Below are 27,978 nucleotides of genomic sequence, written 5' to 3' on the forward strand. Positions count from 1 at the left end.
AGAGACCCCAAGAGGCCGGCCCCCTACTCCGACATCAAAGATCTTTCGCCGGCCTCTTCACCTGGGGACCCCTCCCAGGTCTGGTCCTGGCTGTGACGCAGCAAAGCAGAACCCAGGCGTTCTGGAGATGCCCAGTGCAGCAGGAAGGTGGGCGACAGAAGCCCGAAGCCAGAAAGCTGCTAGGCGCTCAGCGGGCACCGCCATCTAGAACAAATTGGCTCCAGAGGTGCTGTCCTGACCTTGCCACTCTTGTCAGAAGCCCCTCCCTTTGAAGCCATCAGCTTCTCAGGTGGCAGCCCACTCCACCATCCCCAGTATCCTCCATGACAGCCCCTTACTGAGTGGAGGGACAGACCCTCCCAACTGAAGCGCAGGCAGCAGAGGAGCTCCCAGTTTGACAGAGGGTAGGGTTGAGAGGTGCCAGGACAGCACAAAATATTCCCATCCCCACCTGACTTGGAGGGGTTGCCAAGGCTTCCTGGAGCCTCAGGAGCCACCAAGTGTTCAATGTTCCCTAAAAGACTCGCCGTTGGTGCCTGGACACCCATGTGTCATCAGGTGGTACCCAAGGGCCTCATGGGCAGCCCAATAGGCAGATCAACAGCCTACCTCCTTCTTGTGCTGGGCATCTCCAGCTTTATGTGACAAAAGTGACCTGTTCAAACAGCCTGGGGGAAGGGATTGGGATGAGTGTTTGAGGAGAAGGTAGTCGGGAAGGTATGTCACCATGAACCCTCCCAGGTATGGTTCTGTGAGTAGAAAATCAAACCTGCTGAGTCACATTCATGTTTTTTCATGGTGGGGTTTGTAGAAGCAGGTAAAACTTAAAGGAATGGGAAACCTGGAGACGACAGGAAGGTCAGTTGGATTTGGCCAGTCAGAGGCAAGGGTGCCATGCTGTGGAAGCACAACCGTAACCTGTTCACAGGGGTGTCTTGTCCTTCCCAGAGAGCTCCAGAGTAGGCAGGCTTTGAACCGCTGTCCAGAACCCTCTAGAGTGGACAGTCTGTTCTCAGACTTCTCCCAGCATCCCTACTTTGAGCCTGGGAAAGGACCCTCTCTGCCTACTGCCCTACAGATCGTCAAGGGGCAAAGTGGGAGCAGTGCTGGGTGGAGGCTGTAGTGGCCCACAGGTGCCCCTGTGTGACTCAGCAGCTTGCGAGCCACTCAGCCCTGAGCAAGGCAAGAGCTGGTTTCATGACCCCCTGCCAGAGCTTCATCGTCCCCAGCCGACAGTGTGAGGGGTTCACCACCAAAGCCCTGTGGTTCTAGGGACCCTCAGATTTCAGGAAGGACTCCAGGCACAGCCTCTGTGTTTAAACCAGGGCGGCTGAGACAGAGGCTGCCCCTAGAAAGACATCTGCTTTCTGGTCTTTTGGCTGTTTGAGACAGTGGTGGTTTTGCAGGGACGAATGGAAAGCTCAGGGAGAAAGTGGGTGGGAGCCCAGTGGGGCCCTGGGAAGCAGGCAGACCTCCCCTCCCACGCTGGGGAGCCGGGCTTCTGGCCTTCCCAGCATGCCTCACTCCTGAGCCCTGCCCTCACTCCCCCGGCCCTCCCCCAAGGCTTGCTGGAGGTAAACAAGGCGGCAGCCGGGGAACTCCCTGGCAGGGCCCTCTCCGCCTGCGCTTGTGGTCAGGTGGTCTGGCCGGCAGTGAGTCAGCATCCCATGACCAGCCGTCATAACAAGGGGATCCCCAGCCCCCTTGCTGCCACCCACCTCAATGACATCTTATCAGGCAGGCAATCAAGGTGGGGAACTGTTGCATGGGTCTCTTCAGGCCCCGGGGCCAAAAGAGCAAGTAGATGCCAGGGTGGTAGAGAGCTGGCAACCAGAATCTGTCCCCATGATCCAAGGAGGAGGCTCTACTGGGGCCCCTGCTGCAGCAGAGGGGAGGGAAAACAAAGAACAGGTTCCTTGCTAGCTCTCTCCCTGATGGAGTGGGGGACCATGAGTTTGTTCCTTATATGGGGGTGAGGGTATGCGGTGTATCCAGGGGGCCTGACTGGAGGGGTGGCTTGGGTGGTTTGCCCACCCCTTAGGTGGTGTTGAATGCAGGAGAGGGGGCATGTGCAATAACTGTGTTTCTGCTGGCTCTTCAGAAGTGGCAGTTGGCTTTTTTAGCCTTTTTGTACCTTTTTTGTCTATAATTTGCCCCAATTACTGTATGCACATAGCTATTTTAGTCCCTTAAGAATTTCTTTGTGGGCATCCCTGGTGGTTCAGTGGTAAAGAATCTGCCTGCCAAGCAGAAGACCCGGGTTTGATCCCTGGGTTGGAAAGATCTCCTGGAGAAGGAAATAGCAAACTACTCTAGTATTCCTACCTGGGAAATCCCATGGACAGAGGCGCCTGGTGGAGTCCATGCAGTGGCAGAGTCAGACGTGACTTAGCAACTAAACAATGATAGTTTCTTTGTATTTTGTTGCTTGAGAAGTGTGTCCAGGTGCAAACATTGCAGCACTGCAGCAGAAGTTCCCAGGTCCCACCCAACCTGTCTCAATCCCATCCCTCAGCAATCGATTCCTTAAGTTTCCTTTATTTCCTTTGCCAGGTGGAGCCAAGCTTAGACGTGTGTGGTGGGGCAGCCAGAAACAAACCCACTGCAAGACTCAGACTGAGCTGCTCTGGGCCATCATTTATATGGAAGATTACAGGAAATCAAGCTTTCCCCACCCCAACATTAGGCCCAAGGTTTGAGTTCGTTTCTCCATGAGAAAACGGTGTGATGAGTAGGGTGCCTCCAGGCCACAGGGCCCTAGGACCTGTCTGCTGTTCTCTTCCTCTCCCTAACAAGGAAGGGACACACCCTCTCCCTTCCAAATCGTTCCACCTGGTGACTTTTTCCTGGCTCCTCCCCTTTCCTAGACCGCTTTCCCCACTGCCTCCCACTGTAATCTCCCACTCTAAATGTCACCTCAGTAGGGCCTTCCCTGACCACACCCTCGGGAAAATCCCCAGGCATTGGGTATCACCCCCTTTTTAGCCCTCTGGCAAAAGCGCACAGCTCAGCCCGCAGGGAATCATGGGGGCAGGAGGGTAGCTTCTGAAAGAAAAGGAGCTCATAAAGTCAGTGGCCCTGGGGGAAGGAGATGAAGCTACGGAGGAGACCTGATTGGAGAGTTAGGTGATGCCAAGCTGTGGGCCTTGGGAGCCCCCGGGGCCCTCCTGCCTGGCTGTTGGCTCCCTTCTGGCTGGGGTGCTCGCACCAGACGGGAGCTGGGGGCCGTCAGGCCCTGTGGGGGTCGTGGGGGTCGTGGGGGCGGCGCGCGCGGAGTGGGACGTTGCGCAGGGGCCGTGGAGACAGCGCTCACCTACGCAGAAGCCGGGGAGGCCGGGGGGCGGCGCCAGGGGCCTTTCCCGCTGAGACCCAGGCCCAGCGCGCCTGCCGGGAACAGCACCGGAACGGGTGCGGCCGGAACTCGGGCTGCGGGGTCACTAGACGGGGACAGCGGGCCCCTGGGGGCTGGAGCCGACCCCAAGCGGCATCCGCCAGCCAGACCCTTCTCCAGTCCGTGTCCTTGGACTGCCGGTGCCGGGCGGGGTCACTGCCGGCCTGAAAAGCCGACAGGGGCTTCGGTTTTCCCGCAGTGACAGGGAGCGAACACCTCGCTCTATGCGGCAGGCCCGCGGGTCAGAAGTGGTGTAGTCGGCCGCAGGGTCGCAGGTGCCCTAAAACGCTGGACGAAGTGACGTGGATCCTGCCCCAGGCCGGAGGGTGGGCGGGGCGCTCGGAGGAGGGTCGCGGTTGGGATCCGAGGGCCCCGCCCCTCGCGGGCCTTTCCAGCCCCCACTGGAGACCTACCCCCGGGCGCCCCTCCGAAGGAAAGGACCAGCTTGACTGCCGAAGGCGGGGAGAATCAAGGCAGGAGTCAGGAGGTGTGGGGGAGCGGAACCTGAAATGGTGGGGCGACCCTTGACGGGATCTGGTGTCCCAGGCGGAGACCCACGCAGGTGCCTAGGCCTTCCGGGCTGGGGGACAGCCGCTCCAGGCAGAGGGGGAGGAGGAGCAGGTGGTGCCGGGGGTCCCAGCTGGACTGGGGGCCGCAGTCTCTCAGGAGCGCCTCTCCGGCCGAGCCGCGGGAGGGGCGGGGACGGGGAGAGGCGCTTTCCCGACCGGGTTGGGAGTTTAGGATCACGTGGAACGGACGGCCGCTGCTTGTCAGGGTCCGGTCAGTGTCCCTCCTCTTCCCGGCTCCCTTCGAAAACCTTCTGGAAAAATTATGTGGCGTTCTCTTGTGCTCTGAAGTCCCGCCCTCCTGCCATGCTTCCCACCAGCCGCTGCCTCTTGGTAGCAGCTAGCTACCCCCAAGGCCTTGGGGGCCCTCTGCTCCTGGCGCAGGGCACCCCTTTTGTTCAGCCTGGGTCCCAGCGCCTGCACTTTGGGGGAGCTCGGGTAGCATTTGTGGGGTCGAGTGTTGGACGTAGCGCGTGCCTTTTATCGTGTAACCCTGACTCTGGAGCTGGGACGGCGCTGCATCTCCTTTGACCTTCGGTAAAACGGGGTCTCGGACGCCCCCTTCCGGTGAGGGCCGCATCGCGCTGCAGCCGCCAGACCAGCCCTTGAAAAGGTGCCGCGAGCCGAGGTGGGCAGCGGGGTTCCAGTCGCTCTGTCTCGGGGCGGAAAGTGTGTGCCTGGGCTTCACGCAAGCGACTGGACAAGAGAAGGGCGTGCGGTGGCCTTGGCGGGCCCTGATGCTGGGTGCTCAGTATCCCGCTCTGCCTGGCGCCCAGGAGCTATTGTGTGGCAGGCCCTGAGCTAAGGAGAGAGGGGAGGACAGGAGAGGCACAAAGCCTGATTTCCCTGGAGGTCATGCCAAAGTTGGCAGGATGGCAGCCACTGTGCCCTGGCTAAAGGCGTGTCAGGTGGCGAGAAATCACAGCGCACGGGTCACAGCGTCAGAGAAGGGCGCCTCCCTCTCCACCACCACCGCCGCCAACACCTCCCCCGCCCACGCAGTTCTGGAGAAGGGGCTGTTTGCCTTAGAAGAGACTTCTGGCAAGAAAAGGGGGCTAAATCCCCTCTCCACCCTCGGATTTTGCATTCCCCAGTCCCTGTGTTAACACCTGGGCTTGTGGACTCTTTAATCAATAGAAATTGGTAAAAGGCCCACCGAGAAGGCCGTCGGAACTGGTTTCTTATGTCAGGTAGCTAGAATAGCAGGAAAAAATAAAGAGTCCAAAATGGTGGAACCAGGCAGAGGGAGAAGGAAAAAAAAAAAAAAAAGGCCCATGAAGGGGGCAGTCCAGGACCTGAGTGAGAACCTCTGGTCTTGGGCGTAAGCAATCAGGCAAATGCTGGCACCATCCCCTATTTGCATAGGGTGTAATGAATCAGGTTCCAGGGGAAGGAGACAGAAAGTATAAAAACGCAAGCGAGTGCAATAGGGGCAGCTTGTGGGTGACTTCATGTTTTCTTTTTGGTTCAGTGTTGAAGAATCTACCTGCCAAGCAGGAGCCACAGGTTTAATCCCTGGGTCAGGAAGATGCGCTAGAGAAGAAAATGGCAACCCACTCCAATATTCTTGCTTGAACTCCCATGGACAGAGGAGCCTGGTGGGCTACAGTCCTTGGGGTCACAAAGAGTTGGGCACAACTTAGTGACTAAACGACATTGGGTTGACCTGCCCTTGCTCCTTGGGAGTCTGCTGCCTGCTTCCAGCTTGAGCTGTTAACTAGTTTGTCCTTACAAATGCTGCCAGCTTAAAGCTGTTTCAGCTACACATGGCCCACCATTCCAAATCTCTGATAGAAGACAAGAGCCAAAGGAGAGTACACCCAACCGACACTTAACATGGGATGAGGGTGGAGAGGGTTGGTGGGTCCACCCTGGAAGGGTGGCTTATCTGTCTGCCTACTCTACTGCTCCCATGTGCAGGGATCATGTGATACCCAACTTTTGCTCCAGGCACCTTAGAAGCGACAGCTGGGTTTTGGCTTTTTTTTGTATCCTGTTGCTCATAATTGGCCCCAATCGTGCATGCATGCAGTTACTTCCAGTCCCTTATAGTTTCTTGGTAGTCTGTTGCTGGAGGAGATGTTTGAGTGCAGGCACTGCTGGAAAGGGTCCCAGGTCTCATCCTGTCTCACCCTCACCTGTTCAATTTCTGTCCCTTAGAGCCTGAAGGAAGAAGTCAAACCACATCTAAAGAAAATGGCATTGATAAGTGCAAATGTTTTCATCTCTTTGTTTTTTTAAAGATATGATGTCAGAATAAAATATGTAAAACATTAAAAAAAAAAAATTTCTGTCCCTTTTCTGGATGGAAACTTTCCTTTGAGGATTCGTTTCTCCCCTATCATTGCGGATAGGGTGGAATATGCACATGACCCAAGCTTAGCCAGACAGCATCTGTAGCCCCCTGGGTCAGGGATGGGCATGGACATGCCCACTGGAGTCACCTGAGAGCCTCTGGGTCCCTGCAGGCCTAGTGCTGGCTCATGAGATGGCTTACACCAGACGCTGGTCTTTTTTCTTCTCTTTAAATTTATTTTTGTCTGTGCTGGGACTTCCTTGCTTTGCGCGAGCTTTCTCTCGTTGCGGTGCTCAGGCTTCTCATTGCGGTGGCTTCTCTTGTCTCAGCACAGGCTCTAGGCAGGCGAACTAGTTGTTGCAGTAGTTGCAGCACATAGGTTCAGTAGTTGTGGCTCAGTAGCTGTGTGTGGGCTCAGTCACTCCTCGGCATTTGACACCTTCCTGGGGATTGAACCCATGTCCCCTGCATTAGCAGGCAGATTCTTATCCACGGTACCACCAGCCAAGTCCTGACTTTGGTCTTGGTCAGTGTATCCAAAAGTACAGAACCACCACCTCCCACTCCATGCCTGTCACAGGGTTCCCAATGGCAGTGAGGGTCACCGCAGAGCAGACCAGAGATGTGGAGGGTCGGCTATGGCCGTGATGGCGTGGCCACATCCTATTGACTGTGCTCCCGGAAAATAAAAGTAACAACACTCTCACAGTGCTCCTCTTATGCTGGGAAGCATTCTGGAATTTTTTTTTTTTTTGCCAGTTCTTCACTTTCATGCTTTATTGAAAGTAAAATGAATCAAAGACTGGTTTGGGTAAGCAGATTATGTCTCTAAAAGAATTACTTTTAGTTCAGAGCAGAATGTTGTCCCATCCACCGTGATACAAATCCTTTATGGACCAATGCATTCAATATAAAACCCAGGCAAGGAGATAGAACTTTATTCTCTCCATGACTATAAATCTCATATGAAAACATGATTTACTGATACTGCTACTAAACTTTTTCAGTCTTTACTTGCCTTTTCCCTCCCACCACCCCCCTTAAATATAGAATTTGAAACATTTCCTTCAAGTCTGATGGGCTTTAGTACAACCTGCTGTATTTGACATCAAAATCATTTTGGGTCACTTTTGAATGGTTTTCTGCTTTTTGGAAGAGTCATGTAATGGTTTAGTTCTTAAATCCACCTTTTTTTTAACGTCCTAACATGTCAAACTCCTCTTCCCTTCTGGCCATTTCTTAGCAAGTGTTCAAAAAGATTAATGTCCACATAGACCAATACCTTTAAACCCTTCTTCTGGCATACACACTTGCATGACATCATCCCTTGCAGCATAATCTACAATTGGTCATCAGCCTTTCAAAAAATGACAGCTGAATGTTTTATATACATTAACTCACCTGCTCCCTTGAGGTCAGACCATGTGATTAGCTCTGGCCAAGGACCCGAGACAGAAGAGCCATGTTCCTTACAGGCCAGAGAATTCTAAAACCAGAGCTTCTAAAACCCTTTCCCTTTTCCGGAAAGCCTGCAATGTTCAGGTGGTTATTCTTTTTCTTTTTTTTTTTCATTTATTTTTATTAGTTGGAGGCTAATTACTTTACAATATTGTAGTGGATTTTGCCATACATTGACATGAATCAGCCATGGATTTACATGTGTTCCCCATCCCAATCCCCCCTCCTGCCTCCCTCCCCATCCGATCCCTCTGGGTCTTCCCAGTGCACCAGCCCTGAGCACCCATCTCATGCATCCAAGGATTTGTATCACAGTAGATGGGACAACATTCTGCTCTGAACTAAAAGTAATTCTTTTAGAGACATAATCTGCTTACCCAAACCAGTCTTCAGTACTTTACCAAACCAAGTACTGCTTACCAAAACCAGATTCAGTACTTTAAATTCAGTAATTTAAATTCAGTAATTTAAAGTAGTAATTTAAATTAGTACTACTAATTTAAAACCAAATTAAACCACAGAGGCCTGAATTAAACCAACAAGAGATAGATTAGCAAGAAAATATTTTTATTCATGTATTAGAACTGGGGGCTTCTATATCAATTTAATGGGGGAGCAAAGGAGAGAGGGGGAGAAAGGTACTTACATGGAAAACACATGACTTTTAAGAAAGATAAATGGATCTGATCTCAGAGGGAGAGCAGTGAACAGTCCTAAAGAGAGATCTTAAGTTTCCTGTCCAGGGATTAAACTTAAGTAGCCTGGATATTCATTCGAAGGACTGATGCTGAAGCTGAAGGTCCAATACTTTGGCCATCTGATGTAAAGAGCTGACTCATTGAAAAAGACCCTGATGTTGGGAAAAATTGAGAGCAGGAGGAGAAGGGGATGACAGAGGATGAGATGGTTGGATGGCATCACCGACTCAATGGACATGAGTTTGGGCAAACTCTGGGAGATGGTGAAGGACAGGGAAGCCTGGTGTGCTGCAGTCACAAAGAGTCAGACACGACTGAGCGACTGAACAACAACAAAGCCTGGATGAAAACTTGGAATCTTAGTCACTAGACCACCAGGGGATAAGAGGCTAGAAGCAAAGTTCCCTGGCTCTTCCCTCTCATCTGAAAGCAAGAATGTTTCAAGGAGGCAAAAACTGTAAAAACAGACTCAAAGTTTATTATTAGGGACACAGCACAATGTATGGAGAGCACACAGACAGACGATGTGGTTAAGAGAAGCAAGGCAGACATAGGCACCCAGAGACAGGATATGGGCATCCTCTCTAATGGGGAGGACCGCAGTGTCAGAAGTTAGGCCGAGATGTATAGCCAGTGGAGGGTGTGGGCGTCCTAAGTGAGGAGCGCAGTAAAAAGGGGATTTAAATCCCTTAAACACAGGACAGTCCTTCTGGGTGTTTGTTTACCTTTGACCTTTATCATTTCTTCCTTCACACCTGACTGCCCTAGGACCTTCCCCAAGATACGCGCCCAACTTGTTTCCAAGATGGATCCCGCCACAGAGGCCAATGGGTGCATGCATGTCCACAGTTACTGTGGAGTGAGCCCCTCACTTTTCGGCCCTCAAGAAGCCTTCCCGAGCGCATGCAGACAGGGAGGTCTTCCTTGACCTCAGGACTTGGTACCTCACCTCTCACTTTAGCAGAGCTCAGCTTTCGCCACTAGCTTTGTCCTTGGAGTGTGTGGGTGAGAAAAAGCTTCAGTTTTACTCCACTTGACAAACACCACCTGTCTACACCAGGGACCCTTCTGTCTCCTTCCTTAGGTCCTTAAGAGACTATTTAGAAGTTTGTGGCAATGTCTCTTTGGGTTATCAGGTGAAAAGAGTCAATCTGTTACTGAAGAGCAAGTTTGTGTGCCTGATTCAGTGAGGCCACACAAGCCAAAACATTGGAGTTTGAAGCCAAGAAAGGTTTATTGCAGTGTCAATAAGGATAAAGGGTGGCTCATGCCCCTCAAACCTGGAACTTCCCAAAGGGTTTGAGCAAAGCATTTTTAAAGGCAAGATGAGGGAGGGGCGTGGTTGGTTGTTGCAAACTTCTTGGTCCACATAAGTCAGATCACAGTGTTCCTGTAAAGCTCCAACAAGACAAATGTTACTCTGTTTGCGACTTTTTTTTTTTTTTTAATTTTTATTTATTTGTGGCTGTGTTGGGTCTCAGCTGCAGCACTCTGGCTTCTCTCTAGTCGTGGACGTGACACATTAGCTGCTCTGCAGCATGTGGGATCTTCGTTCCCAGACCAGGCATCGAACCCACATCCCCCGAATTGGAAGGTGGATTCTTAACCACTGGACCACCAGGGACATCCCTGTTTGCGACTTTTTATATGAATGGAAAAGTGTTATATCCTTAAAGGTCAGAGCCTTGATAATGGGCTAGCCTGTATACAGGCTGTATTCAGGCTATCTGCAATATTTTAAACTCAAATAGAATACAAAGGTATCCTATTTGAGTTATTAATAAAAAGATATTCTAAAAGTATTCTAAAGGTAAAAGAAACAGATCTAATATGAAGTCACATATGTTCTTCCCTATTACAGATCTTCCTCTCATTGCTCCTAGTGAGGGGATTTAGGACACTGGAATTCTTTTGGGAGGCTCTGCTTTTAGACAGATAAGGGAATTCCAGGGGGATGGGGGGCTTATATTCTCCAGTGTCTTCAGTTCAAAATAACTTGTATGCCACAGTGGCACCCTCTGGACCCCTTTCCCTACCCCAGGCCCTGGCTGGTCTTTCTGCTTCCTCTCTAAGTCTTCAGTTCCTTCTCCATGCCTGCCACGGTGATCATTTCAAAATGCAAATAAGACTGTCACTCCCACCACAGCCCCCGTTCCTTTTCCTGCTTTGGACAGATCCCACAGTTTCAAGGGTACAAACACAAATCCCTGACAAACTGTGCTATATCCTAGCACTGTGCCCTGCCCCCGTCTGTCCCAGACCTCGCTCACTGAGCTGCACCGGACTGGCATTGATCGCTTACGCGGATCAATCCTTTCCTGAGAACTGCTCCTCTCCCCTGGGTCATACAGCTAATCCCACTTTCCCAGGGAGGCCCTCTCTCCTTCTGTGGTCATTCCCCACATTATAAGCTCTCTGAGCCCCACAGACCTTCCCTCCCCAGCAGTGAGCGCAGCGGCCACAGACAGGACTGTGGCCGGGCGGGACTAGCTCAAAGTGTGTCTGTGTCTCCAGAAACTCAAGCAAGATCTGGCACGGGGTAGACGCTTAGGACATTTGCTGTGAATGAATAAGGAAATGAGGTTGAGACAGGCTGGGGCCTGAAACCAGGGACCGTTTGCTTCAGTGCTTGCCCCTGGACAGAGTAACAAGATAGAGAGGGAACCATAAGAGACTGAAAACAACCTGACGTGCATAGATGATTGGGCACATCATGAACAAGACACAAAAAGACCAAAAACCCAACTGCCTCTTCTGAGGCAGGGGCAGAAGCAGGGAACTGCACATGCACCCTGCACTTGGCACCATCAAGACGGTGGGCAGACCACCTAAGCCACGCTTTAGGCCTGAACCCTCACCCACCCCGACCCCAGCCCACAGAACGAACCAGCTTACCCCTTGCCATCAGGGACCCGGCAAGGGAACCTCTTACTTGTTTTTGCACCCTCCTGCTGCAACAGGAGTCCCAGTAAAGCCTTACCAAAATTTCTTGTCTCACCTCTTACCAATTTCTATTAATTAAGGAGCCCAGGAACCTTTATCAGTAACATACTCTGCAAAGGGACGCTCTCCCCTTCCCGGTAGAGGATCTGGGCACCTCCAGGGCCACCGAATGCAGCATCCTTTGCGTGCAGCAGCCCCCTGCACCTCCCGTTGCAGCAGCACCACCCTAGATGAGTCTGCCTTCCTGGCCCCTGAGGGTCTCAGCACCCGCTTTCCAGCAACGCTGCCTTCTGCCCCTTTATCCTTTCACTCTCACTGCTTTCCCCTCCCCCTTTGCCCCCTTTCTCCCCTGCTATCTCTCTGCTTCTCCTCTCTCCATCCTCTCTGCCTTCTCCTGCTTCTGTCCTGTCCTTCTGAGGGAGTGGACATCACACAGCTACACTGTCACTCCTCTCAGTTTGTAAGACCTGCTCCTTCTGGCCATCAATGGCTCACCTTGATGGTAGACAGAGATGGAGAGGCTTGCCTCACACCTTGCAGATCTTTGTCTAGCAGGCTGTAGCTGACAGGAGATTTATGAGAGCAACAGACGTTCAAACCTCATATCCGGTTGAGGCCAGAAGCCTGATAATCCTAATATTCTCACCTTTATTTTCCTGCTGCCAAGAAGTCTGGTTGGGACGGAATAGGCTAAATCATCAGATTTCTCCTTTGTGACCCCATGGACTGTAGCACACCAGGCTTCCCTGTCCATTACCAACTCCTAGGGCTTACTCAAACTCATGTCCATCAAGTTGGTGATGTCATCAACCATCTGATCCTCTGTCATCCCCTTCTTCTCCTGCCCTCAATCTTTCCCAGCATCAGGGCCTTTTCTAATGAGTCAGTTCTTTGCATTACATGGCCAAAGTATTAGAGTTTCAGCTTCAGCATCAGTCCTTCCAGTGAACACCCAGGACTGATCTCCTTTAGGATGGACTGGTTGGATCTCCTTGCAGTCCAAGGGACTCTCAAGAGTCTTCTCCAACACCACAGTTCAAAAGCATCAGTTCTTCCATGCTCAGCTTTCTTTATAGTCCAACTCTCACATCCATACATGACCACTGGAAAAACCATAGCTTTGACTAGACAGACCTTTGTTGGCAAAGTAATGTCTCTGCTCTTTAATACGCTGCCTAGGTTGGTTGTAACTTTTCTTCGAAGGAGCAAGCGTCTTTTAATTTCATGGCTGCAATCACCATCTTCAGTGATTTTGGAGCCCACAAAAATAAAGTCTGTCACTGTTTCCATGGTTTCCCCATCTATGTGTCATGAAGGGATGGGACCGGATGCTAGTTCAGTTCAGTTCAGTTCACTCAGTCATGTCTGACTCTTTGCAACCCCATGAACCACAGCATGCCAGGACTCTCTGTCCATCACCAACTCCCGGAGTCCACCCAAACCCATGTCCATTGAGTTGGTGATGCCGTCCAACCATCTCATCCTCTGTCGTTCCCTTCTCCTCCTGCCCTTAATCTTTCTCAGCATCAGGGTCTTTTCAAATGAGTCAGCTCTTTGCATCAGGTGGCCAAAGTATTGGAGTTTCAGCTTCAGCATCAGTCCTTCCAATGAACACCCAGGACTGATCTTGAGGATGGACTGGTTGGATCTCCTTGCAGTCCAAGGGACTCTCAAGAGTCTTCTCCAACACCACAGTTCAAAAGCATCAATTCTTCTGCCCTCAGCTTTCTTTATAGTCCAACTCTCACATCCACACATGACTACTGGAAAAACCATAGCCTTGACTAGATGGACCTTTGTTGGCAAAGTAATTTCTCTGCTTTTTAATATGCTGTCTAGGCTGGTCATAACTTTCCTTCCAAGGAGTAAACATCTTTTAGTTTCATGGCTAATCACCATCTGCAGTGATTTTGGAGCCCAGAAAAATAAAGTCTGACACTGTTTCCACTCTTTCCCCATCTATTTGCCATGAAGTGATGGGACCAGATGCCATGATCTTAGTTTTCTGAATGTTGAGCTTTAAGCCAACTTTTTCACTCTCCTCTTTCACTTTCATCAAGAAGCTCTTTAGTTCTTCACTTTCTGCCATGAGGGTGGTGTTATCTGCATATTTGACGTTATTGGTTTTTCTCCCAGCAGTCTTGATTCCAGCTTGTGCTTTTTCCAGCCTAGCATTTCTCATGATGTACTCTGTATATAAGTTAAATAAGCAGGGTGACAATATACAGCCTTGACATACTCCTTTTCCTATTTGAAACCAGTCTGTTGTTCCATGTCCAGTTCTAACTGTTGCTTCCTGACCTGCATACAGATTTCTCAAGAGGCAGGCCAGGTGGTCTGATATTCCCACCTCTTTCAGAATTTTCCACAGTTTATTGTGATCTACACAGTCAAAGGCTTTGGCATAGTCAATAAAGCAGAAATAGATGTTTTTCTGGAACTCTCTTGCTTTTTTGATAATCCAGTGGATGTTGGCAATTTGATCTCCGGTTCCTCTGCCTTTTCTAAATCCAGCTTGAACATCTGGAAGTTCACAGTTCACGTATTGCTGAAGCCTGGCTTGGAGAATTTTGAGCATTACTTTGCTAGCATGTGAGATAAGTGCAATTGTGCCGTAGTTTGAACATTCTTTGGCATTGCCTTTCTTTGGGATTGTAATGAAAACTGACCTTTTCCAGTCCTGTGGCCACTGCTGAGTTTTCCAGATTTGCTGGCATATTGACTGTAGCACTTTCACAGCATCATCTTTCAGGATATGAAATAGCTCAACTGGAATTCCATCACCTCCACTAGCTTTGTTTGTAGTGATGCTTCGTAAGGCTTGTTTGACTTCACATTCCAGGATGTCTGGCTCAAGGTGAGTGACCACACCATCATGATTATCTGGGTAATGAAGATCTTTTTTGTACAGTTCTTCTGTGTATTCTTGCTACCTCTTCTTAGTATCTTCTGCTTCTGTTAGGTCCATACCATTTCTGTACTTTATTGAGCTCATCTTTGCATGAAATGTTCACTTGGTGTCTCTAATGTTCTTGAAGAGATCTCTAGTCTTTCCCATTCTATTATTTTCCTCTATTTCTTTGCACTGATCACTGAGGAAAGGCTATTCTTTGGAACTCTGCATTCAAATGAGTATATCTTTCCTTTTCTCCTTTGCCTTTCATGTCTTTTCTTTTCTCGGCTATTTGTAAGGCCTCATCGGACAGCATTTTTGCATTTCTTTTTCTTGGGGATGGTCTTGATCACTGCCTCCTATACAGTGTCACGAACCTCCGTCCATAGTTCTTCAGGCACTCTGTTTATCAGATCTAATCCCTTGAATCTATTTGTCACTTCCACTGTATAATCATAAGGGATTTTATTTCTATATACTGATATATGTGCAGGTGAGGGTCCCACCTGTGGGTTGGAGTCCCACAGATGACTTACAGTTGGCTGGTTTCAGGCCTGATGACCTAGTGGGCAGTGGACAGGGTGTTACCTCCTTCACTGGCCCATTCTGGAAGCACAAAGTCTGGTGCCTGAACAGACATCCACAGAAGGTGGGTAAGATGGGCAATCTCTTTCTCTTTTTCAGTCTTTTCAGTCCTGCCTCCCTTTACCTCTCCCTTGGTTCTCTTACCTACACGCCCATCCTTTTCACCTTGGAGACTCCTTGTTGCTCACCTGTTTTCATGAACCCCACACTTTTCTGTTTTGTGGTCCAGCTGGCAGAAGGGCTAGTTGAGAAAGGAGTTGGACTGGGCAAAGTCCTCCAGAGGCCACCTTGCAATAATACCATGTCTTCCTTTCTTGTTTGTGTCTTTAGGTTTCTGTCATTGATACATGCTGACTCTTAGTCAGTGAATGTATCAGGATCTCTGTTTTATGTGGTTTTGTCTGTCCAACCACTCCTGCAAGTCTCCACCTCATTGTGCCTATGGGTTAAGCACTTAAGCCTTAAAATACAAACACAGCCCACATTGCCTGAGACTCCAGCCTTAGGTTACTTAGTAGGACTTTAAAGAACAGGGAGCAGGGGGAAGGAGCTTGCATTTCTCTGCCCAGTCTTTAAAATGTAACTGTTATGCCTAGGCTTTCAGGAACTATCTGATCCAAAATCTGTAGCCCCCAGACTGAGGAGGAAAAGAAAAGAAGCCTTTTAAAACTCAAGCCAGAAAACTGTATGGTCTTCAGTGCTGTGTCTCATTATGTAAAAATTAACTTGTAAATGTAAACACTAACTTGTAAATTTTTAAGTTAGAAATTAACTTGTAACTTTTACAAGTTAACTTGTAAAAAATTAACTTGTAAATTTAACATGTTAAATAATTAACATGTAAATGAGTAGTTAGTTAGCTTAAAGTAGATTAAGCATTTATATAAATTCTAAGCAATACAAAGGAAATTCACCAGACTACATTTCAAGTTCATGTGACCTGGGAAACAGTCAATATTGAATTAATATCTAGAATAAAGTTGGCTTAAGCTTGTAGGTTTAATTAATACAAACCTGTCTTTAGAGTCATCAACATTAAGTAAAATACTTTTATTGTTCCTAGGGTTACTGAAAGTCAATAACTGCATATTGCTTCTGTTATAAAATTTGTCAATAAGGAAAATAACCTGATATAATTAAACTTTTAAGTAAATGTAACTGAGATAACAGCTTTTTGGTAAACTCTATAGGAATAATTGGGGCTTCCCAGGTGGCGCTAGTGGTAAAGAACCCGCCTGCCAATACAGGAGATGCAAGAGACACAAGTTTGATCCCTGGGTCAGGAAGATCCCCTGGAAAAGGAAATGGCAACCCACTCTAGTACTCTTGCCTGGAGAATGGACAGCGGAGCCTGGCAGGCTACAGTCCATGGGGTCACAAAGAGTCAGACGTGACTAAGCACAAACACACACATAGGAATAATAAGTTTTGAAAATGTCCATCTAAAATAGTTTCTCTAAATCTTGGTAACTTGACACTGAATTAAGTTAAATGATAGGAACTCATTGAGTATTCATGGCATTTCAAATAAGATAAAATATTGGAACACTAATTGCTAAACAGGTCTAAATTTACCTATTTTTCTCTTACAAGAGGGAAAGTACAGATGTTGGGTTTATTAGACACATATCTTGTACCATGTTGAGGAAAGAAAGAATGCTTTGGGAAGATGCATGTTTCTAGAGGTTATGGGATATTCCTATCATAAAGTGCTGATATGACAGTTTACAATTACTTGCTTCTTAGTTTTTGCTAGAGATTAATGCTCTAAGATTAGAATTATGAGGAAAACATTTCAGTATGCAAGGAAAATAGGAAACATGTTTTCAGTAAATGAAGGTATAAGCATTTTGTTAGAAGATAAAAAAGTGGTTTTGTCCTAGAGCTGGTTGTTTCTAAATGACCAAAAAAAATGAGGGACAGAATAATATAGGATACAGAAAGTTGGAGAAGTTTCTAGAAAAGGAACATTGGGAAAAGAGTTTTGCACGTGGTCAGGATTTTTTTAAGATTGGATTCAATTTTAACTAAGTAAATGGATTAAGAGTAGACTGGCATAGGACTGGATTTTGTTTCTTTGTCTTAAGAGAACAAAGTTTTCTTGGAATGCTGCTTTTACTAACAGATTGTGCAGACTTCCTTGCTTTTACATTTTAAGCTGTTACTTATTTGCCCTTTGAAATCTTTTATTGTCACTTTGGTTAAATGAATAAGTATTGCTTCACAGGGACCTGTGGGCCTATATGACCAAGTGTGACTTGGCCTATATGACTTTTTAGTATTTTTTGCCACCTTTCAAATATCAAATGCTAATTTAAATTATTTTGACCTCCAGCTGAAGCATCCCAAAGAGAGATCCTAAACCAACTGGGTTCATTTGGTATATTAAATTACATGGGAAACATTGTCAAATGAGTACTAAATATTCTTAGGTTGCATAATATGGGTAAATGATATTGATATAGACACACTAGAAATTATATGAAATTCTTAAAAATCTGGTATGTCCTGATAAAAATATTATCAGTCATAATTTCTAGTTACTATAACCAAGTTTGTTTGTCAATTACATTGTTATCAGATGTTCAACTGTGCTTTTTAAGTCTTTTGTCATTCATAGACAGTTAAGCTGATGCTTTGCAAAAATGCTTCATCTTCAAGAAGATTCACAGAAACAACATTTGGACAAGTACAGGTTTCTCATAACTTTCATATCATACCACTAAATTGGGTAAACTTGATGACCTTATAAAACTGCTAAATAAGTGAACTGAAGGATATGGTTATAATTTTTCAGTTTTGTCTGAGATGCTACTGGCTTTTATTCTATGTTTTCCAGATATAAGGAAACCCTTCCTGTCAAGCTAATTATAATTCACAGCGATTTGGTAAGTTAAACCCGAGTAGATCTGAAAAGTTTGCCTTTCCCTCCACCTGATCTCTCCAGAAACTGGAAACTAAGAGGTTCCCAGCAGCTTTATCAGGTAAATAAGGAAGGCCACTTCCTAACAGGTTAGGAATCTTTTGAGGAGACTTCAAAAAGGGAGGGATCCACCCAAATCTATACAGCAAAATCTGTGATAAGCCCTTGTCACCACTTTCCATAAGAGGGTACAGAAAAACCAAACAAACTTTTTGGCCAACCCAATAAAATAACCTATATAACCATACATAAGTAACCAAGTCAATTTCTTGAAATCAGACTTAATTTGCAATCAAATAAATGATAATTTGGCTATATTTAGTAAAAACGAGGGTAATTTTAGAGAGAAAAAGATTGTTTCAGTATACATCAAATTCTGATTCTGTTTTAAGGTCTGTACTTACTAAGACCACTTCCCAGATAGTTCTTTGTTGTAAAGTTTAATTGAGTTATTAATAAGATACTCTAAGCTCATTTCTGAAGCTTATCACTGCCATCTATCTTTAGGTGAAGAACAAATGTCTCATGACCCATGACCAGGCTCTATCAAAAATTGGGAGTTGCTGTATTAACTGTACAGTGGCCCTAGTACTTAGGAAAGCTAGAGAAATGTTAACTGCTGGAAATTCTTTTATAAACCATAAAGATTTGATTCTGACTCTTGCAGTAATCAGAGGGATGGACCTTTTGTGAGCCACGGGAACGGCAAAGCTGACAGAACTGCAAAACGGGCAGCTTGACTCTAAGAGCCTGAGCAAGTTATGCCCCTAGTGTTTCTGCCCCCGAACTCCCTAGCCTTCCCTAGTGTTCTTCACAGGAACAAGAAAAAAGCTGAGAAATGGAGTTAGGAGAAAGTAAGCACAGAGCGGGGACAATGTCCTAATCTCTGAAGCCCAACAGTAGAAACTTGCTAAGAGTTTACATGATGCCACCCACTATGGGAGGGATGCACTACAGGACTTGACTGAAAGAGTTTTTCAGGGAAGGGACTCAAAAAAAAAAAACCAGTAAAACAAGTAACCCTTGCCTACGATCTGTGTGCCTATAATAACCCGCAGGCCCATTCAATTCCCCCTTCATTATTCAGGCAAGTTCAACATACCTAGGGGAAGACTGGCCGTTAGGTATCACCCAAATGGCCCCACGGTCAGGATATAAATATTTTCTTATGTTCATTGATACTTTCACAGGATGGGTTGATGCCTCCCCTACCCAATCTGAAAAGGCTGCTGCTGCTGCTAAGACACTTCAGTCGTGTCCGACTCTGTGTGACCCCATAGACGGCAGCCCACCAGGCTCTGCCGTTCCTGGGATTCTCTAGGCAAGAACACGAGTGGGTTGCCATTTCCTTCTCCAATGCATGAAAGTGAAAAGTGAAAGTGAAGTCGCTCAGTCATGTCCGACTCTCTGCGACCCCATGGACTGCAGCCTACCAGGCTCCTCCATCCATGGGATTTTCCAGGCAAGAGTACTGGAGTGGGTTGCCATTGCTTTCTCTGCTGAAAAGGCTAGTGAACTCTAAATCCCTTTTAAAAGAAATAATTCCTGGGAATTTCCTGGCTGTCCAGTGGTTAGAACTCTCTACTTCCACTGCATGGGGCATGGGTTCGATCCCTGTTCAGGGAACTAAGATCCCTCAAGTTGCATGGCATGGCAAAAATAAAAGACATCATTCCTCAATGTGGACTTCCAAAGTCCCCATGAGTGATTGTTATCCCTCTTTTATAGCCAAAATCACACAGGGGCTCACAATAGCCCTAGGGATAAACTACAAGTTACACTTATTGGCACCCCCAAGCTCTGGGAGATGGTAAAGGACAGGAAAGCCTGGTGTGCTGCAGTCCTTGGGGTTGCAAAGAGTCAGACACAACTGAGCAGCTGAACAACAATCTTCAGGGAAGGTAGAGAAAATGAACCATACTTTAAAGAAAACCTTAGAAAAAAAACTGCCAAGAGACTCACATTGCACTCCTTAGGGTTCATGTACCCTCAGGAGTAATTTGAAATGACCCATGGGAAGGCTTTTCTTACTACTGACATTCTGCTAGATGAGGAAGTGAACAGAGCCTGAAATATTATGAATCTAGGACAAACTCAGAAGGCAATCCAGGACTATGACAACAAGGCACCGCCACCTCCACTAGAAATACAGCAGAAGGGGTGGTTCCTTCACAAGGAAACCCTGGGGACCACGTTCTTCTTAAAATCTGGAAAGAGGGGTCCCCTGAAGACCAACTATTACCAAAGTAGAAAGGCCCCTATAACGTAATTTTACCCACCCCCACTGCTGTCAAATTGTAAGGGATTGGGTACATTTGTCCAGACTAAAGCTTTTACCTCCAAAAATCTCACAGGTCACAACACGAACAATACGCCTGTGAGCCAGTGGAAAACCTGAGATACCTATTCAGAAGACAGGCACCAGCGACAGATAAGTAAAATGATGTGGTGAATTGGACTCCTACTTGCTATTGTAACTCTTGCTTGCATTCTACCAGTTGGCTTAGCCACCCCTGCCAGGGAAGTGGCTCTTTTGTCTGTGCTGGGTTTAAGGGAAACACTCCACTACAGAAATGCTTCCCCTATTGACTCTGTCTGCTTTACTAGTCCCTGTAACTAGAGGATAATGGCAAGAAAACTCACTTATCAACATTTCCCCAATCATATCCAAAGGAGAACATTTAAAAGATGCTGGATGTGCCATCAACACCCCCAGCTGGCCACTGGCCCTCCTCTTGCATCCTCCTGAAACTGCCAGTTCCAATGGTAATTAACAATCTAAATCAGGGACACTTACCACCCCCCCCCCCCAAACCTCTGCTGGTCACATGTGCACCTTCCAGGAGGCTATTCCAATTCTTTAACCTGAATCCCCCATATGGACACACTATGTTAAATTCCACAAATGGCATTTGTTTCACATGCCTCAAGAACCCTCCAAGATATAAATGCACCAGATATCCTGCCTCTTTTTTTTTTTTAATTTTTGGCTGGATCTTCGTTGCTGTGTGGGCTTTCCTTTGGTTGCATCGAGCAGGGGTTATTCTCGGTGTGCAGGCTTCTAGTTGCTGTGGCTTCTCTTGTTGCAGAGCACAGGCTCGGGGGCACACAGGCTTCAGCAGTTGTAGCCCAAGCGCTCAATAGTTGCAGTTCTTGGGCTCTAAAGCACATGCTCAGTAGTTGTGGTGCATGGAAACTGCTCTGCAGCAGGTGGGACTTTCTTGGACCATGGATCAAACTGTGTCTCCTGCTTTGGCGGGTGGCTTCTTTTTACTTTAAATTATTTTAATTGGAAGCTAATTACTTTACAGTATTGTGGTGGGTTTTGCCATACATCAACGTGAATCAGCCATGGGTGTACATGTGATGTGTCCCTCCATCCTGAACCCCCTCCCACTTCCCTCCCAACCCCACCCCTCTGGGTTGTCCCAGAGCACCAGCTTTGAGTGCCCTGTTTCATGTATCAACCTGCACTGGTCATCTATTTTACATATGGTAATATACATGTTTCAGCGCTATTCTCTCAAATCATCCCACCCTCGCCTTCTCCCACAGAGTCCAAAAGTCTGTCCTTTACATCTGTGTCTTTTTTGCTGTCTCGCCTATAGGGTCATCGTTACCATCTTTCTAAACTCCATATATATGCGTTAGTATACTGTATTGGTGTTTTTCTTTCTGACTTACTTCACTCTATATAATAGGCTCCAGTTTCACCCACCTCATTGACTCAAATGTGGTCTTTTTTTATAGCTGAGGAATATTCCACTGTGTACATGTACCACAGCTTTCTTATCCATTCATCTGCCGATGGACATGTAGGTTGCTTCCATGTCCTGGCTATTGTAAACAGTGCTGCGATGAACACTGGGGTACATGTGTCTCTTTCAATTCTGGTTTCCTCGGTGTGTATGCCCAGCAGTGGGATTTCCAGTTTTTTAGGGAGTCTCCACACTGTTATCCATACTGGCTGTACTAGTTTGCATTCCCACCAACAGTGTAAGAGGGTTCCCTTTTCTCCACACCCTCTCCAGCATTTATTGCTTGTAGACTTTTGGATAGTAGCCATCCTGACTGGCATGTAATGGTACCTCATTGTGGTTTTGATTTGCATTTCTCTGATAATGAGTGAAGTTGAGCATCTTTTCATGTGTTTGTTAGCCATCTGTATGTCTTCTTTGGAGAAATGCCTGTTTAGTTCTTTGGCCCACTTTTTGATTGGGTCGTTCATTTTTTGGTATTGAGCTGCAGGAGTTGCTTGTATATTTTGGAGATTAATTCTATATCAGTTGTTTCATTTGCTATTATTTTCTTCTATTCTGAAGGCTGCCTTTCCACCTTGCTTATAGTTTCCTTTGTTGTGCAAAAGCTTTTAAGTTTAATTAGATCCCATTTGTTTATTTTTGTTTTTATTTCCATTACTCTGGGAGATGTCATAGAGAATCTTTCTGTGATTTATGTCAGAGAGTGTTCTGCCTATGTTTTCCTCTAAGAGTTTTATAGTTTCTGGTCCTACTCTAATCCATTTTGAGTTTATTTTTGTGTATGATGTTAGACAGTGTTCTAATTTCATTCTTTTATAGGTGGTTGACCAGGTTTCCCAGCACCACTTGTTAAAGAGATCGTCTTTTCTCCAGTGTATATTTTTGCCTACTTTGTTAAAGATAAAGTGTCCACAGGTGTGTGGATTTATCTCTGGGCTTTCTATTTTGTTCCATTGATCTATATTTCTGTCTTTGTGCCAGTACCATACTGTCTTGATGACTGTGGCTTTGTAGTATAGTCCGAAGTCAGAAAGCTTGATTCCTCCAGTTCCAGTCTTCTTTCTCAAGATTGTTTTGGCTATTTGAGGTTTTTTGTGTTTCCATACAAATTGTGAAATAATTTGTTCTAGTTCTGCGAAAATTACTCTTGGTAGCTTGATAGGGATTATGCTGAATCTACAGATTGCTTTGGATAGTATACTCATTTTCACTGTATTGATTCTTCTGATCCACGAACATGGTATAATTCTCCATCTATTTTTGTCATCTTTGATTTCTTTCACCAGTGTTTTATAGTTTTCTATATATAGGTCTTTTGTTTCTTTAGGTAAATTTATTCCCAAGTATTTTATTCTTTGTGTTGCAGTGGTGAATGGGATTGTTTCCCTAATTTCTCTTTCTGTTTTTTCATTGTTACTGTATAGGAATTCAAGGGATTTCTGTATGTTAATTTTATATCCTTCAACTTTACTATATTCATTGATTAACTCTAGTAATTTTCTGGTCGTATCTTTAGGGTTTTCTATATAGAGGATCTGATAGAGGATCATATCATCTGCAAACAGTGAGAGCTTTACTTCTTCTTTTCCAATCTGGATTCCTTTTATTTCTTTTTCTTCTCTAATTGTTGTGGCCAAAACTTCCAAAACTATTTTGAATAGTAGTGGTGAGAGTGGGCATCCTTGTCTTGTTCCTGACTTTACGTGAAATGCTTTCAATTTTTCGCCATTGAGGATAATGTTTGCTGTGGGTCTGTCATATATGGTTTTTATTATGTTGAGGTATGTTTCTTCTATGCCTGTTTTCTGGAGAGTTTTTATCATAAATGGGTGTTGAATGTTGTCAAAGGCTTTCTCTGCATCTATTGAGGTAATCATATGGTTTTTATCTTTCAATTTGTTAATGTTGTGTATCACATTGATTGATTTGCAAATATTGAAGAATCCTTGCATTCCTGGGATAAAGCCCACTTGGTCATGATGTATGATCTTTTTAATATGTTGTTGGATTCTGTTTGCTAGAATTCTGTTGAGGATTTTTGCATCTCTGTTCATCAGTGATACTGGTCTGTAGTTTTCTTTTTTTGTGGCATCTTTGTCTGGTTTTGGAATTAGGGTGATGATGGCCTCTTAGAATCAGTTTGGGAGTTTACTTTCCTCTGCAATTTTCTGGAAGAGTTTGAGTAGGATATGTGTTAAATCTTTTCTAAATTTTTGGTAGAATCCACCTTTGAAGCCATCTGGTCCTGGGCTTTTGTTTTTTGAAAGATTTTTGATTACAGTTTCGATTTCCATGCTTGTGACGGGTCTGTTACGATTTTCTATTTCTTCCTGGTTCTGTCTTGGAAGGTAATATTTTTCTAAGAATTTGTCAATTTCTTCCAAGTTGTCCATTTTATTGGCATATAATTGCTCACAGTCTCTTATGATCCTTTCTATTTCTATGTTGTCTGTTGTGATTTCTCCATTTTCATTTCTAATTTTACTGATTTGATTCTTCTCCCTTTTTTTCTTGATGAATCTAACGGTTTGTCTATTTTATCTTCATGAAGAACTAGCTTTTAGTTTTGTTGATTTTTGCTATAGTCTTCAATTCTTTTTCATTTTTCTGCTCTGATTTTTACTTCTTTCTTACTTTCTACTAACTTTATGGTTCTTCTGTTCTTATTTTTCTAGTTGCTTTAGGTGTAAAGTTAGGTTGTTTATGCAATGTTTCTCTTGTTTCTTGAGGTAGGCTTGTATTGCTATGAACCTCCCCCTTAGCACTGCTTTTACTGAGTCCCATAGGTTTTGGGTTGTCATGTTTTAATTTGTTTCCATGCATATTTTTATTTCCTTTTGGATTTCTTCCATGATCTGTTAGTTATTTAGAAGCATGTTGTTTAGCCTTCATATGTTTGTGTTTTTAATAGTTTTTTCCCCCTGTAGTTGACATCTAATCTTACTTATTGTCATCAGAAAAGATGCTTGAAATGATTTCAATTTTTTTTTTTTTTTTTAATTTACCAAGGCTAGATTTATGGCCCAGGATGTGATCTATTCTGGATAATGTTGCACTTGAGAAAAAGGTGAAATCCATTGTTTTGGGGTGAAATGCTGTGTAGATTTCAATTAGGTCTAACTGGTTTATTGTATCATTTAAAGCTTGTGTTTCCTTGCTAATTTTCTGTTTGGTTGATCTATCCATAGGTGTGAGTGTGGTATTAAAGTCCCCCACTATTATTGTGTTACTGTTAATTTCCCCTTTCATACTTGTTAGCATTTGCCTTACATATTGCAGTGCTCCTATGTTGGATGCATATATATTTATAATTGTTGTATCTTCTAGGATTGATCCTTTGATCATTATGTAGTGTCCTTTGTCTCTTATCATGGTCTTTATTTCAAAGTCTATTTTATCTGATATGAGTATTGCATATTGCTACTCCTGCTTTCTTTTGGTCTCCATTTGCATGAAATATCTTTTTCCAGCCCCTCACTTTCAGTCTGTATGTGTCCCTAGGTTTGAGGTGGGTCTCTTGTAGACAGCATATAGAGGGGTCTTATTTTTGTATCCATTTGGCCAGTCTTTGTCTTTTGGTTGGAGCATTTAACCCACTTACATTTAAGGTAATTATTGATAAGTATGATATGTTACTATTTACTTTGTTGCTTTGGGTTCATTTTTATAAACCTTTTCTGTGTTTCCTGTCTAAAGAAGATCCTTTAGCATTTGTTGAAGAGCTGGTTTGGTGGTGCTTAATTTTCTCAGCTTTTGCTTGTTTGTGAAGCTTTTGATTTTTCCTTCATATCTAAATGAAATCCTTGCTGGGTAAAGTAATCACGGTTGTAGATTTTTCTCTTTCATCACTTTATGTCCTGCCATTCCCTTCTGGCCTGAAGAGTTTCTATTGAAAGATCAGCTGTTGTCCTAATAGGGATCCCCTTGTGTGTTATTTGTTGCTTTTCCCTTGTTGCTTTTAATACTTGCTCTTTGTGCTTAATTTTTGTTACCTTGATTAATATGTTTGTTCGGGTGTTTCACCTTGGGTTTATCCTGTTTGGAACTCTCTGGGTTTCTTGGACTTGGGTGGCTATTTCCTTCCCCATTTTAGGGAAGTTTTCAACTGTTATCTCCTCAAGTATTTTCTCATGCCCTTTCTTTTTGTCGTCTTCTTCTGGGACTCCTATGATTCAAATGTTGGGGAGTTTAACATTGTCCCAGAGGTCTCTGAGGTTGTTCTCATTTGTTTTAATTCTTTTTTCCTCTCTGCTTCATTTATTCCACCATTCTATCTTCCACTTCACTTATCCTCTCTTCTGGCAAGTGGATTCTTTACCACTGAGCCACAGGAAAGCCCAGCCTCTTCTATAGGGATAAACTGAATCTACAACCTTACTCACTGGTGCCCTGTTTCAAACTATGGCTCCACACCCCTAAACAAAACAGAAGGGGAATATAAGTGGTATGAAGAAAATGTCCCATCCACCTGGTCAATCCAGTTCAACCCACCTGTGCAATTCTGGCCTATCAAGTGCCACCCTCTGATGGTATCAGCAGGATCATACCTGAACATCTTGTTTAAAATATCACAGAGCTTTATATGCTTAATTATCAACATAAGGGTCCACTGTCCCCTAACTGTTCAAGTACTAACAACAGATATGTCCTTCAAGATTGTCCACTCTTAACAGTCATGAGACAGAAATTCAAGTTTGCATCCTTGGAGGGTTTGTTTTCCTCTGTGGACACTCAAGGCATCATATTTTACAGAATTATGGCCAGGCCCTGTCCTTTTTCAACCAAGCTATGACCTATATATGCATTGATATGTCAATTTCAAAGGAGAGTGCACTATAGGGACTACAGAGGTAAAAGATTTTTTAAAAATCTATAACAGGACACTCTGGCTCACCACCAAACCCAGAGAGTACTAGGAATGATCTTAGCAAGGGCAGGGCTGACCATAGGACTGGTAGTTCCACGGGGAGGCTTTCCCCATCATAAAACAACACTGAGAAATCTCACCAGACAACTTGATCATATGATGAAACAGACAGGGCAAGCCTTAACAAGACTTAAAACCTATCTTATTTCTTTGGCTAACTGTCTCTTTTTCTTTCCCTCTCTCTTTTTTGGCTAACTCTTGATTACCTTCTGGCAGAACACGGTGGATGGAGCTTGTATGATAACGAATACTTTCTGCTGCACCAGGATCAATGCAACAGGACAGGTAGAAGTTAATATTTTTTTTTTTTTTTTTTTAAGAAGTTAATATTAAGGAAGTATACACTTAAGCAGAATGGCTTCACAATTTTGTCAGGAGCAATATTGCCTCCAATGTCTGGTCAACAGTTAAGGAAGTCCTCCTAAATTTAACCTGGTTCCTTCCCTTTCAAGGCCCTTTAATGGCTATTGGTGTTCTTTTCCTTTTTGGACCCCATTGGTATAACTTTTTGGTTAAGTTTTGTCTTCTGTGCCATGCTAAGCCACTTTAGTCATGTCCAACTCTGTGTGACCCTATGGACTGTAGCCCGCCAGGCTCCTCTGTCCATGGGATTCTCCAGGCAAGAATACTGAAGTGGGTTGCCATTTCCTTCTCCAGGGGATTTTCCCGACCCAGGGATTGAACTGGCATCTCTTACATCTAACTTGCATTAGCGGGCTGGTTCTTTCACTAGCACCACCTGGAAAGCCCATTTTTGTCTTCTAGGCTTCAACAATTTCAAGTAAAGCTCATGACGGCTCAAGGAATTCAACCCATTCCAGTAGAGGGCAGCCCAGATCCCAACAGGTCCTTGGAGAAGAGTCAGTGAGGGACTTACGCACTGCTAGGCTAGGCTAGGGTCTGTGGCTCCTGTCCAGCAGGAAGAAGTTTTACAAGAGATCTTTGCCCTTTAAAGTAAGAAGTAGATGGGCCCCAGGCCAAGCAGCTGGTGCTTGTCAGGCTGAGCAAATAAGAGCTTGTCTCTTACTGACAGATCAAGAAAAAGTTAACAGCAAGAGCAGAGAGAAACTAAGCTCTGCTGAAGTAAAAAAATAAAGATGACCGCATCATTCATTCTTTGAAGCCAAGGAGCCCTCCCCACCTGCACACGCAGAAAAGCTCAGAGAAGAGAAGAGTTCCTCAGGAGTCAAAAAGGGAAGGGGGCACTACCCTGGGACATGTTTCACCAACCTTCCAGAGGCCCTGGTGCTGGGACCCATCTTGGTTAAAGGTGTCCATGCACACTGGGGAGGGCCTTGAGGAGACAAGTTATGGGCAGTGAGCCAGGCGGCTGGCCACAGGGAGCAAAGAAAACTGACCCCATATAAATGATCAAACCACCCCTTTGGTGCACTCCTCACTAGCAAAGACATCCACACTCTTCTCTGAGTATGTAGCTCTGCTTTGTTCTGTCCTAAAGAAACTGCTTCTTGTATGCTCTCTCATGCATATGAGGTTCTAATAAACTCAGTGCTTGTTTTATAACCTCAGTCTCTTT

The 27,978-nt window shown here is 45.3% G+C and overlaps 1 protein-coding gene and 1 long non-coding RNA gene across 3 annotated transcripts in view; one reads left to right on the plus strand and one right to left on the minus strand.

Annotated features, from left to right (window-relative positions):
- Positions 1–27,978, minus strand: part of SQSTM1 (sequestosome 1) — a 73,436-nt gene that overhangs the window by 11,158 nt on the left and 34,300 nt on the right. The gene's annotated exons all lie outside the window — the stretch shown is intronic.
- On the plus strand, positions 187–27,965 carry LOC122699136. 2 transcript variants are annotated; one of them, XR_006342562.1, is made up of 5 exons: positions 187–1,750; positions 17,670–17,718; positions 20,108–20,519; positions 26,658–26,726; positions 27,207–27,965. It is a non-coding gene; the product is annotated as an uncharacterized LOC122699136 (long non-coding RNA). The 2 variants fall into 2 exon arrangements; XR_006342561.1 differs by lacking the exon at positions 187–1,750 and adding an exon at positions 3,603–3,953.

The sequence above is a fragment of the Cervus elaphus genome, chromosome 9, assembly GCF_910594005.1.
Source record: "Cervus elaphus chromosome 9, mCerEla1.1, whole genome shotgun sequence".
NCBI lineage: Eukaryota > Metazoa > Chordata > Mammalia > Artiodactyla > Cervidae > Cervus > Cervus elaphus.